General features: G+C 36.7%; 1 protein-coding gene and 1 pseudogene across 4 annotated transcripts in view; one reads left to right on the forward strand and one right to left on the reverse strand.

Moving 5' to 3' along the window:
- GIGYF2 (GRB10 interacting GYF protein 2) overlaps positions 1–12763 on the forward strand; it is a 164047-nt gene that overhangs the window by 20104 nt on the left and 131180 nt on the right. The window lies entirely within an intron of this gene.
- On the reverse strand, positions 1459–1578 carry LOC143678622 (U2 spliceosomal RNA; annotated as a pseudogene).

Consider the following 12763-nt stretch of genomic DNA (forward strand, 5'->3'; position numbering starts at 1 on the left):
AATATATTGCTGACATTTTTTGTATCAGTAAATATAGTTAAATCATGACTTCTTTGGTATTTGACTCTGGCTTCTATGATACCAGGTAGCTTTCTGTAACACTCTCCCTTCCTTTTAGCTCTCACCAATTCATTGTTCTCCAGACATCCTGAATGATCTTATAAATTCAGGTTGTATTCTAGATACTTGCCTACTTAAATCTTTTTATAACCTTCCATTGCCCTTGAGATATGAAATGCAAACATTTCAGGATTTCTGTGATCTGGCTACTGTTTTACCTCTTAACTTTAGTTTTTAGTGTAATTGAATAAGCTGATAATCTCCAAAAAAGAAATCCTAACTCTTTCTTCTTCAGCATTCTCTATGCACCAGCTCCTGCTCCCCTTTACCCTTATAGGCTTTGTTGCATTCTTTTTTTTTTTTTTTAGTCTTTGAATAATTTTATACAATTAGTGGCTCACGGTATCATCACATAGTTGTGTATTCATCACCATGATTATTTTTAGAAAATTTGTAGCACTCTAGAAAAAAAAATAAAAAGAAAAAAGGAAAAACTCCTCCATCTTATACCCCTTACCACCCCCCTCATTGACCACTAGTATTTCAATCTACCCTATTTTTTTTTTTTACCCCTTATCCCTGCTATTATTTATTTATCCTTATTTATTTATTTTTGCATGGGCAGGCACTGGGGATTGAACGTGGGTCTCCGGCCTGACAGGCGAGAACTGTGCCTGCTGAGCCACCATGGCCTGCTCTATCCTTATTTTTGTACTCGTTTGTCCATATCCTGGATAAAAGGAGCATCAGACAGAAGGTTTTCATGCTCACACGCTCACATTGTAAAGCTATATAGTTACACAGCTGTCTTCAAGAATCAAGGCTGGGAATACAGTTTGACAGTTTCAGGTACTTCCCTCTAGCCACTCCAAAGTATGATAAACGAAAAAGGGATATCTGTATAATGGATAAGAATAATCTCCAGGATAACCTCTCAACTCTTTGAAATTTCTGTGTCACTGAAACTGTATTTTGTCTCATTTCTTTCTTCCCCCTTTTGGTCAAGAAGTCTTTCTCAGTCCCATAATGCCTGATCCCAGCTCATCCTGGGAGTCATGTCCCATGTAGAGGGGAGATGGACATCTGTGGGAGTCACGTCCCACATAGCGGGAGGAGGGCAATGACTTTACCTGCTGAGTTGACTTAGAGAAGTCACATCTGAGCAACAAAAGAGGTTCTCTGGGGATGACTCTTAGGTATAATTATAAGTAGGCTTTACTTCTCCTTGCAGGAATAAGGTTCATAGAGGTGAGCCCCAAGATTGAGGGCTCAGTCTGTTGAATTGGTTGTCTCCACTGCTTGTGAGAATATCAGGAATTCTCCAGATGGCGAAGTTGAATGTTTCTTCCTTTCTCCCCAGTCTCCCAAGGGGACTTTGCAAATACTTTTTTTTTTTTTTTTTGGTGCACCGTTCCTGAAAGTACTGCAATACCAGGTCGATGCGTGGAGTGGACGGAGCAAGCTCCTATTCCATCTCCTAATTTGCAAATACTTTTTAATTTTCTGCCCAAAGGGCATCACGCTAACCTGTACGAACCTACAAGATCTCATGATGCCTCGTTCTTTTTTTTTCATTCCCATAATTTTTTTTTAAATACCAAAAAACACTGAACAAATGTAAACATTCGTAACTTTTGATCATTCTGTTCTACATATACAATCAGTAATTCACAATATCATCACATAGTTGCATATTCATCATCATGATGATTTCTTGGAACATTTGCACCTATTCAGAAAAAGAAAACGCAAACAAAAAAATTCATACATACCATACCCCCACCCCTCCCTCTCACTGATCACCAGCATTTCAACCTAAATTTATTTTAACATTTGTTCCCCCTATTATTCATCTTTATTCCATATGTTTTACTTGTCTGTTGATAAGGTAGATAAAAGGAGCATCAGACACAAGGTTTTCACAATCACACAGTCACATTGTGAAAGCTATATCATTATACAGTCATCTTCAAGAAACATGGCTACTGGAACACAGCTCCACGTTTTCAGGCAGTTCCCTCCAGTATCTCTACTACATCTTGACTAACAAGGTGATACCTATTTAATGTGTAAGAATCACCTCCAGGATAACCTCTTGACTCTGTTTGGAATCTCTTAGCCATTGACACTTTATTTTGTCTCATTTCACTCTTCCCCCTTTTGGTCAAGAAGGTTTTTTCAATTCCTTGGTGCTGAGTCTCATCTCATTCTAGGGGTTTTCTCAATCCCTTGATGCTGAGTCTCAGCTCATTCTGGGATTTCTGTCCCACGTTGCCAGGAAGGTCCGCACCCCTGGGAGTCATGTCCCACGTAGACAGGGGGAGGGTGGTAAGTTTGCTTGTTGTCTTGGCTGGAGAGAGAGGTCACATCTGAGGAACAAAAGAGGTTCTCTTGGGGGTAACTCTTAGGCCTAATTTTAAATAGGCTTGACCTATCCTTTGTGGGGTTAAGTTTCATATGAACAAACTCCAAGATTGGGGGCTCAGCCTATTGCTATGGTTGTCTGCACTGCTTGTGAGAATATCAAGAATTCTCCACTTGGGGGGGTTGAATTTTCCCCCTTTCTCATCATTCCCCAAAGGGTACTTTGCAAATACTTTTTTATTCACTGTTCAGAACACTCTGGGATTTATTGGGGGTGATTTCTCATTCTTAATGATTTTAGTTTTTGGACTCTTGATCTTATGGGTTTCACTTTGGGTAAGCCACTTAACTTTTTGGTCAGGCACTTTTTTTTTTTTGCATGGGCAGGCACCGGGTATTGAACCTGGGTCTCCAGCATGGCAGACGAGAACTCTGCCTGCTGAGCCACCATGGCCCACCCCATATAAAGCATTTTGAACTCATAGTAAGCATATAGTAACTCATAGTAAATGTTAGGACTATTACATTTCAACAGATACCAAATGATATACCCTCCCATCATAGGTTCACCACCATGTATCCCCAGGGTTTACTTTGGAGAGTTTTGTAAAGTCTATCACATTGCAGTTATTAATGCCTTTTTTACTCAGTTGTTTTTTTTAAAACATCATTATTGTGAGATATAGCATACATACAAAAAAAAGAGCAATATGTTTCAAAGTATATTGTAACAAGTAGTTATAGAATAGATTTCAGAGTTTGATATGGGTTACATTTCCACAATTTTAGGTTTTTCCTTCTAGCTGCTGTAAGACACTAGATACTGAAAGGAATGTCAGTGTAATGATTCAGCAGTCATACTTATTTTTTGCACCCTGTCTTGTCTGTATAACTCCACCATCTCCTTTGATCTTTCTTTCCGTCTTTAGGAGTATTTGAACTATACCCATTCTAACTTATTCATGTTGGAAAGGGATGTTGATAATATGGGATAGGGAGATGGAATGAGTTGATGTTCTTGGAGAGGCTGGTCCCTCTGGATTTCAGAACTTTCCTGGCATTGGAACCCATCTGGAGGTTGTAGGTTTCTGGGAAGTAATCTTAGTACATGAAACTTTTGTAGCATCTCAGATAAAGCCCTAAGTGTTTTTTAGGGTTGACAGGAGTAGTTTTGCTTGGGGTTTGGGTAACCATGGCAATTTGTAATATCTAGCTGAAACTAAGGTAAGAGTAGCCTCCAGAATAGACTCTCAACTCTTTGAACTCTCTTAGCCACAGATACCTTATTTTGTTACGTTTCTTTTCCCCCTGTTGGTCAGAAAAGGGTTGTCAATCCACAGTTCCAGGACTAGGCTCATCCCTGGGAGTCATGCCTCATGTTTCCTTCACCCTTAGATAGCATGTCCTATGTAAGGGGGCTGGGTAATTATTTTCCTTGTAGAGTTGGGCTTAAGAGAGTGACCACAGCTGAGCAACCAAAGAGGTTTTCTGCAAGTATCTTTCATGTTTAACTATAGTAGACTTAGCTTCTCTGCTACAGAAATAGGCTTCACAAGAGCAAGCGTCAAGATTGAGTGCTTGGCGTATTAACTTGGGAGTCCCTAATGTTTGAGACAGTATTAGGGGTTTCCCCTGTGGTGAAGCTTAATAATTCTGTATTTTTTCTCCAGGCCCTCAAGGTACCTTGCCAATACTTTTTAATTATCTACTCAACATATGCTGGGTTGTGTCTGAGCATTACATTAAAATACACAGATTTACAAGCCCTCATTCCCATTCTGGGCTTCATGTGTTTGGATTGTTTAAATGAGCTATCCAAGCAGGTTGAATTAGAGTATGTCCTACAGAAAATTGAGGTTTTGGGCAAAATAAACCTCTTCCTTTGGTCTCATACAGTAGGTGAAATTCTAAAATACAGAAAATGTCATCCTTACCCTTATTCTCATTTATTTTAGTCCTGATCTGATTGGCTTTGAAGCTTGATCTCTTTTTTGTTTTCTGACTTATTTTGTACCACCTAATGTCACCTCGTTGCTATGCCTTATGACTTTGTTCGTTTATATAGCTGCATAATATTCCATCATACATATATATACCACAGTTTTGCCATTGTACTTTTCAGTCAATGTATCCTTCAGCTGCCTCCTTCCATTGGGCATCCTGTATAATGTCCACAGTCAATGATCAGTGTTTCATAGTTTCTCACTTAGTTGTACAATTATCAGCACTCTCAATTTTCAACAGTTTTCATTGGTCCAAACAGGAAAATAACTGATAAACTTATCATCACCAAATAGAAAATCCAAACCTCCCTTTAACTCTTGCCCCTCCCCTATCAATTGCTTTCTTCATAGACTGAGACTTTTGAAGTTATGGTGTGGCACTGTTCCTAATGCAGTCAGAAAATTATCAGAATTCATTGGATTTTTACATTGGATCAAGGGAAAAAATTCTAGGATTTTCTTCAGAAAACCTCACCTTGTAGATTTTATATTTCTGTATATGAAGTGAGGGTGCTGTGCTATAGAAAAAGTTGTGCCTTGTTGTAAAGTTGGGAGATTAGGAGAGTCCAGGACAGGCTGTATAAAGGACTTTCAGAGAGACTAACCAAAATGCTCAATCCAACTGTAAGGTCTCTAAATGGTGAATTTCTGTTATAGCTGGTAGCCTTGCAATCACCGCATAACCCACTGATCATCTTTCTTCAGGAGAACAACAGTAATAATGGCTTCCAGCTTTTTGCAGTTTGAAAGATCAGATGGGAGTGTATTCCCACTTCCCCCCAAATAAATGCCCTTTGTTGAAACTGTGGGAAAGAGTAAAGAAAATAAAGTTCGATAGTCCTTGAGGATTTGGGTCTTGCAAATGAGAATTTAATTTGATAAGATTTCACAGCAAATTAGTTGATGTATTCAGTTTTATTTGCTATTAATAATGTCAATGGGATTTTTTTTTCTTACCTAAAGAATTTTTTTTTTTTTTATTAACGGAAAGAAAGAAAAAAAAAAAGAAATTAACACAACATTTAGAAATCATACCGTTCTACATATGCACTCAGTAATTCTTAACATCATCACATAGATGCATGATCATCGTTTCTTAGTACATTTGCATCGGTTTAGAGGAACTAGCAACACAACAGAAAAAGATATAAAATGTTAATATAGAGAAAAAAAATAAAAGTAGTAATAATAGTAAAAAACAAAAAAAAACCCTATAGCTCAGATGCAGCTTCATTCAGTGTTTTAACGTGATTACTTTACAATTAGGTATTATTGTGCTGTCCATTTTTGAGTTTTTGTATCTAGTCCTGTTGCACAGTCTGTATCCCTTCAGCTTCAATTACCCATTGTCTTACCCTGTTTCTAACTCCTGCTGAACTCTGTTACCAATGACATATTTCAAGTTTATTCTCGAATGTCTGTTCACATCAGTGGGACCATAAAGTATTTGTCCTTTAGTTTTTGGCTGGACTCACTCAGCATAATATTCTCTAGGTCCATCCATGTTATTACATGCTGTCAATGGGATTTTACTAGTTTTTAAAATTCATTTCACAATGTGTGTGACAAAGGGTAACACAATAGATCTTTCTCACTCCATATCTCCAGTCTCCCTTCCAAGGGGCCTATCATGTTGCTTGTGTATTCTGCTGTAATTTTTCTGGGCATATAAGAGCATGTAAACATGTATATTTCCAAAGATTTTGCCTGTATTTAGAATCATATATTCTCAAGTTAAAAAGTTATCTCTTAGGTTAGTTTTCTATTCAGAAAGTGCCTTGTTACAAAATTAGATGAACCAGAGTTCTTATTTAACTGTCTTATAATGCCTGACATGTAGTCAGGGTTAAATCTGACTGTTAATGCTGATGGTGCATATCATATAGTGACCATAAATTAATGTAACGTGTAATCAAGTGAACATTGTTCATGTAAATTGTGAACCTAGATAACTGAAGATAAATTCAAGGCCTGGCTCCCCCTGTGTCAGACCTGCAGGCTCACCCTGTAGCTTATTCTTTTTAGGCGGCTGCAGAAGTGAATTAGTATAGCACTTTGACTCCACTAGGTAGTTTGTTCCTCTGCTTCTGGAACTTTGTCTCATGCTGCCTCTGTCTCTCTGTAAACCTCCCCTCATCCATACCCTGGCCTCATGCTCTGCCCTTAAAGACTTGTTTTCCCTCTGGTGAGCAGTTTTCCTGAGTGCACATTCCTTCCATCTGTCTAGGGTTTAACAGGGGCTGACACTTAATAGCATCTGATAATTGTTTTTTAACTTGAGTACTGATAATGTTTTTGCAGTATAAAATGTCTTCCTTGTTTAAGCTATTTTGAAATTGCTTCCTTAAACCTTCAAGCCTGTCCATTATATATCTGTTTATTTGAGAAGTTAAATTTTTACAGAAAATAGAGTTCCTATATTAGTCCTCCCCGCAACCCCACGTTGTTTTTTTTTTTTTTTTTATTGACAAAGCAACATACAAACACAATCTTAACATACAAACATTCCATACATGGTGTGCAATCAGTGGCTAACAGTATCATCACATATTGTATATTTATCACCATGATCATTTTTTAGAACATTTGCATCACTCCAGAAAAAGAAATAAAAAGATACGTACCATATCCCTTACCCCTCTCTCTCATTGACCATTAGTATTTCCATCTACCCAATATATTTTAACTTTTTTCCCCAATTATTGTTTATTTTTTTATTAATATTTTTTACTCATCTGTCCATACCCTAGATAAAGTCTTGTTGGTTGTCAAGATATGTATTAGTGAAAAATTAAATAAAAACTAATAATACAAAACCTCATTGTTAAATGTACAGTGTGTGTTATACTGAACTCACTGAGTTTTCTCAAAAATAATATTTTATCATATATTGTTTTAACTCAACAACATGGTTTTGGGAATCTGTCCAATAGGAATAAAATTACAGTATTTCTCATAGTGGCAAAAAACTGAAAATCATACATTTTTGTGGAATATTATACAGGTTTTAAAAACCATGGATTCTGTATCTAACCATGCAAATATATTGAGAGAAATGCAAATTTCAGGGTAAAGTATTTCGTATATTCTGAGTTTTGTAAAAGTTAGTAACCACCCCTTACCTCCATATATGTGTGATATATATTTGTCTGCATATGAACAGAGGTATGGAAGGATACACACTAGCCTGGTAACATTTTTACTTCAGAGGATGGGAATGGAGAGGAGGGAAGAGCAATTTATAACTTAACAGGTTAATGTGATTAACCTGATTAATCATATGATTAATATGATAAGTTCTGTTTTATATATTGTGAACATGGTAGCAGTGGTACTTCCAGGGAAGAAAGGTAGAGTCAGCGAATTTGAGTTCAGATGAATGATTAGGGCTGCAGATACCTAAATACAATGTTCTTTTTCTTCCTAAACTTTCCCCCATAGTATTTGCTGCAGCTTTCTTCTTTTTTTCTTTCAGGGGGTGGGGGAGGTTTAAAAAGAGCAAAGTTTATTTCTTGTTATCCTGTTTATCTTTTTTTGTTTTTAAATCTTTTTATTGATAAAATTAAACATACAAACATACAAATATTCTTAACATACAAACATTCCATACGTGGTGTACAATCAGTGGCTCATAATATCATCACATAGTTGTGTATTCATCACCATGATCATTTTTATCAATCTCTTGACGCCATGGCCTGACTTATCCTGGGATTTCTGTCCCACATTGCCAGGGAGATTTACACCTCTGGGAGTCATATCTCATGTAGGAGTGAGTTCACCTGCTGAGTTGGCTTAGAGAGCCACATCTGAACAACAAAATTCTTGCCCCGTGAATTTGTCTTTTCCTTTCTTCTTTGGAATCATCTTACTTAATTTTTGGTTGCAGCTGTATGGAATGAAATCACTTTTAAATCTGTGACTTATCATCCTGAATTAGAGTTGCTCTGAATTCAAGGTATATATTGCTACTTTTTTGAACTCCTTGGCCATCTTACGTTCATTTTGGTCAATATCATATTAATTGTCCTTCTTCTCAAATCATTTCTGTTTCCTACTAATTTTCAAGCATTACAGACTCAAAAAATACCTCACCCCCACTGTTGAATTCTACAGATTCCAATCCATTTCTGCATTCTCTGTTTGGGAGTTTCCTTACCATATGTGCTTTGAAGTATGTATCCTGAGTCTTGTTGCAAACATTTATTAAAGTATTATAAGCAGTTAGCAGAGGGAGCAATGATCTTATCTGTCTTGTGAAATATTTTATGGAGTATTTGAATTGACCCTTGGTTTTGTACATGTCATTCTGAGAGTGGGCAGGAAAGGGGTGCATTCTGGGGGAAAGTGAATAGCAGAAGGAGAAACAGAAGGAAGAGCATGTAATAAGCAATAGAGAATTTTCATGTGTATAAGGTTTGGTTTTAGGAGGTGAAGCAGCAGTTTGCTGAATTGGAGAGGTATGGGTTGTTAGATTCTTGGGAACCTGAAATACTAGGAGTTTTGACAGTACACGGTAGGCATTGCCGTTTGAGCTTTCTTATAGAAGGGATATTGGTCTTGTTGGGTGCATGACTAATTATAGGCTGAGTCTATAAATTTATTGTAATAATCCAGATATGAGTTAAAAGGTTTGGGCTATAATACTGTCCATAGGAATGAAAGAGGTAATGCAAGAGGAATCTTGAAGGAGGAATTGACCAGATTTAAAATTAAATGACAGGATATGAGGGACAGAAAAAAGGAAGGAGTTTCAGATGACCCTGGGCTTTTGATCTTGGCTCACCAGTGAACCCTGAGAACAGTGATACCTTGGTCAGTAGATGATGAGATAAACACTCAAATGGAACAGGCAGTTGGAAACGCTACATTGGTCTTTAGAAAAAAAAAAGTAGAGAAAAAAAATCAAATTTGAAATTTGGGGGGGCAATTGTTATTTTAATTTCACCCCCACTCCCTGCTTACTTTGCTTGCCTCTCAGCATTTAGTGGGCAAAGTTCTTTAGAACCAGAGTGTTAGTAGAAAACACCCTTGTAGAAAAAAAAAAAACACCTTATAAAAAAAAAGTGTCCAAGATACTAAATGGAGTTTATAGTTAAATAAACTGTGGGTACTTTGAGGGAAGTTAGAAAAGAGGAGAAAATTTGGGGGAATGCTGACTTCTTAAGGAGGGAGATGAAGAGAGGGAAAAAAATACCAGGTTAGTAGTGCTGGTCGTGGAGGAATAAAAGGAAAGGCAGTCTAGAAAGGTAGCATGTCACAGTGGGTGCACAGCCTCCAGAATCTGGTTCAAATCCTAATGTGCTTTTTTTTCTTTTTAAAAAATTTATTTATTAATTAAAAAAAATTTAACAAATGAACTAGAACATCAACATATATAATCAGTAATTTGCAATATCATCACTTAGTTGCATATTCATCATATCTTAGAACATTTACATCAATTCTGAAAAAGAAATAAAAAGACAACAGAAAAAGAAATAAAATGAAAACAAAAAAAAAAAAGATAATACATACCATATACCTTACCCCTCGCTTTCCTAATATGCTTTTTAATTTCAGAGACATTTTCCAGTAGTAGAAGGTCTTCTGGGGGGTTGGATGCAAAACATTTGGCTAGCAGTGGTTTAAAATGAAGGCAAAACGTATGCTCATTTCAGTCCCTTACCACATTCTTTTTTTTTTAATTGTATGATATAACATATATACAGAGCAAAGATAGAAAAAATAAATAGTTTTCAAAGCACTCTTCAACAAGTAGTTATGGGACAGGTCCCAGAGTTTGTCATGGGCGCCATACCATCATCTCAGATTTTTCCTTCAGAACATTGGAGGCTTTCAGAAGGAATATATATATTTTTTATCATTTGTTTTCTTTTTTGTGAAAAATAACATATATACCAAAAAAAGCAATATATTTCAAAGCATAGCACAATAATTAGTTGTAGAACAGATTTCATAGTTTTGTATGGGTTACACTTCCACAATTTTAGGTTTTTACTTCTAGATGCGCTAAGATATTGGAGGCTAAAAGAAATATCCATATAATGATTCAGCAGTTGTATTCGTTTAAGTCTACCTTCTCTGTATAACTCCACCATCACCTTTAATCTTTTTCCCACTCTTTAGGGGTATTTGCGCTATGCCCATTCTAACTTCTTCATGTTGGAAGGGGCTGTCAGTATGAAGGGGTTAGGAAATGGAACATATCTGATGTTCTGGAGAGGCTGGGCCCTCTAGGTTGCAGAACTTACCTGGTCCAGGGACCCACTTGGAGGTTGTAGGTTTCTGGAAAGTTACCCTAGTACAAGGAACTTTTGTAGAATCTTATATATTGTCCTATGTGTTCTTTAGGATTGGCTGGAATGGTTTTGGTTGGTATTTGGCAAAGTTATGATAGGTAGCAATGGCTAACTGTGTTTGTGTAAGAGTGACCTCCAGAATAGCCTCCTGACTCTATTTGAACTCTCTCAGACACTGATACCTTATTTGTTAGACTTTTCTCCTTTCTGATCAGGATGCCTTGCCACATTGGTAAAGACTTCAGGAATAAGGCAATTTCCATTCCAACTAGTTTATAATTCAGTGGCATGTATGAGACAGTCCTTTCAATAAATAGAAAAAATTAGAACAGGGGTCATTTAAATTGATTAGGAAAGGCAATCTGGGGTGGTGGAATTCAGAATTAGAGATTACAGCATTTTAAATACTGAAGTTTCATTTCTTCAGCAGTCATGACTCTTAGATGTCTTGCTTTAATTAATAAAAAAAAGAATAATCAAAACAGCATTCTAAGTGATGTAGGTCCCTCTTTACTTGATAATGAAATAATTTGGCTAATTATTCTTGGGTTCGTAAGGTTCTCCAGAAATATTTGCATTAGGAAGTAATTTTCTCAGGGAAATCCTGTTGTAAGTGGAAATTAGGTACCACTCAAGCTTAATTCATTTGAAAAAAAAACTTTAGAGCTTTTAATGTTTGTGCAGTATGGCAGTACTAATCAGCAGTGCTTAAAGGTTTATAGGTGGTATGAAAAAGTAGACTGGCACAGAATTTCCTGGCTACACAGTGCTGTTTCTTACATACTGCCTAAGTGCAGGTCTTCTACCTGTCCTTTAGGGCTACTAACTGCAGTTAAGTGGGTTGAGCATTACAGGAGTCCAGGGCTCCATTTACATAGTTTGTGTTAATGGCGCCCTCTGAAGTGTTTTACCTCTACAACCTGTGTGGCCGTTTGGAATGGATGGTCCTGTAGAATCTAAAAGGGATGAAAATTAAATCACTAAGAGTGATTTTAGTATTTTCACAAATACCAAACAGATCTTTAATTGAGATCCACTTGCTTTTTAAATTCAGAACCATTTTTCAGTGGTCAAAAGTTTGAAGGTTTGAGTTGAAAACATTTGTCTAGGAGTGTTTTTAAATAGTGGCAGTGTTTTATGCTCTTTCAAGGTGTTTTGTATTACAAAACATCTTACAGTCTCTGCCATCTCTGCAGGTCTGTTTGTTAGCCAAGTCAGTTCACATACTTTCTAAAAGCCTACTGACTTGATATATGCTAAGTAAGGTCTCAGGGCTGCTGTAAACAATACCTGCCTTAATTTACAGTGGGTTCTGATCACTGTAAAGTGATGATCGTCTGGGGATTGGTCAGCAGTACCTTAACAGGTCATTTCAGTTGGCATGAAACATAATTTAACTCTAAGAGGCCATCGGCTGTGGAATTCTCCAATTTATATGTTATGAAGAAAGAAACCATATTACCGGTTAATTCTAGCACAAAGAGTTTTCTTACTACTTTGGGAATTTTATTTTACATTTATTGAAAGAGGTCTTTAGATTTAGCATATGTCTAAAAGATTTTTATTGTACAGTATATCGTTCTTGTGCATATGTTAAATGGAAAGTAGAAGTGAAATAAATTGGCTAAAATATTCCTAATCTTTCTGCATATACAGAGTTTGGCTCTTCTAAATCACTTTTCATCTCAGGATCAAAGAAGCCTCCTCCTTCCTCCTCCACCCCCATTCAGCAGTGTCATATCATGTTATTAAGAATATTGGTGATGCAACATTACTTAAGGGAGTGCTTCATTATTTTCTTATAGTTACAGATTCAGTTACTTTGTACTTGTGAGGATCCTAAAAGCAATATGAGAAATTTAGCTTTTTTCCACATCTTTGAAATACTTCTGGGTTGCTACTCTGGCCACATGGTTGTGCATGTCAGGTCTCAGTAGCAAACATAGTATAGTCCCATCTAAGCACTAGGATATTGCTTTATAAGAAAATATCAAATTACAACCATTCCACTACTGATGAATAGTTCCTTCACCA

This window comes from Tamandua tetradactyla, chromosome 3 (assembly GCF_023851605.1).
Source record: "Tamandua tetradactyla isolate mTamTet1 chromosome 3, mTamTet1.pri, whole genome shotgun sequence".
NCBI classification, from domain to species: domain Eukaryota; kingdom Metazoa; phylum Chordata; class Mammalia; order Pilosa; family Myrmecophagidae; genus Tamandua; species Tamandua tetradactyla.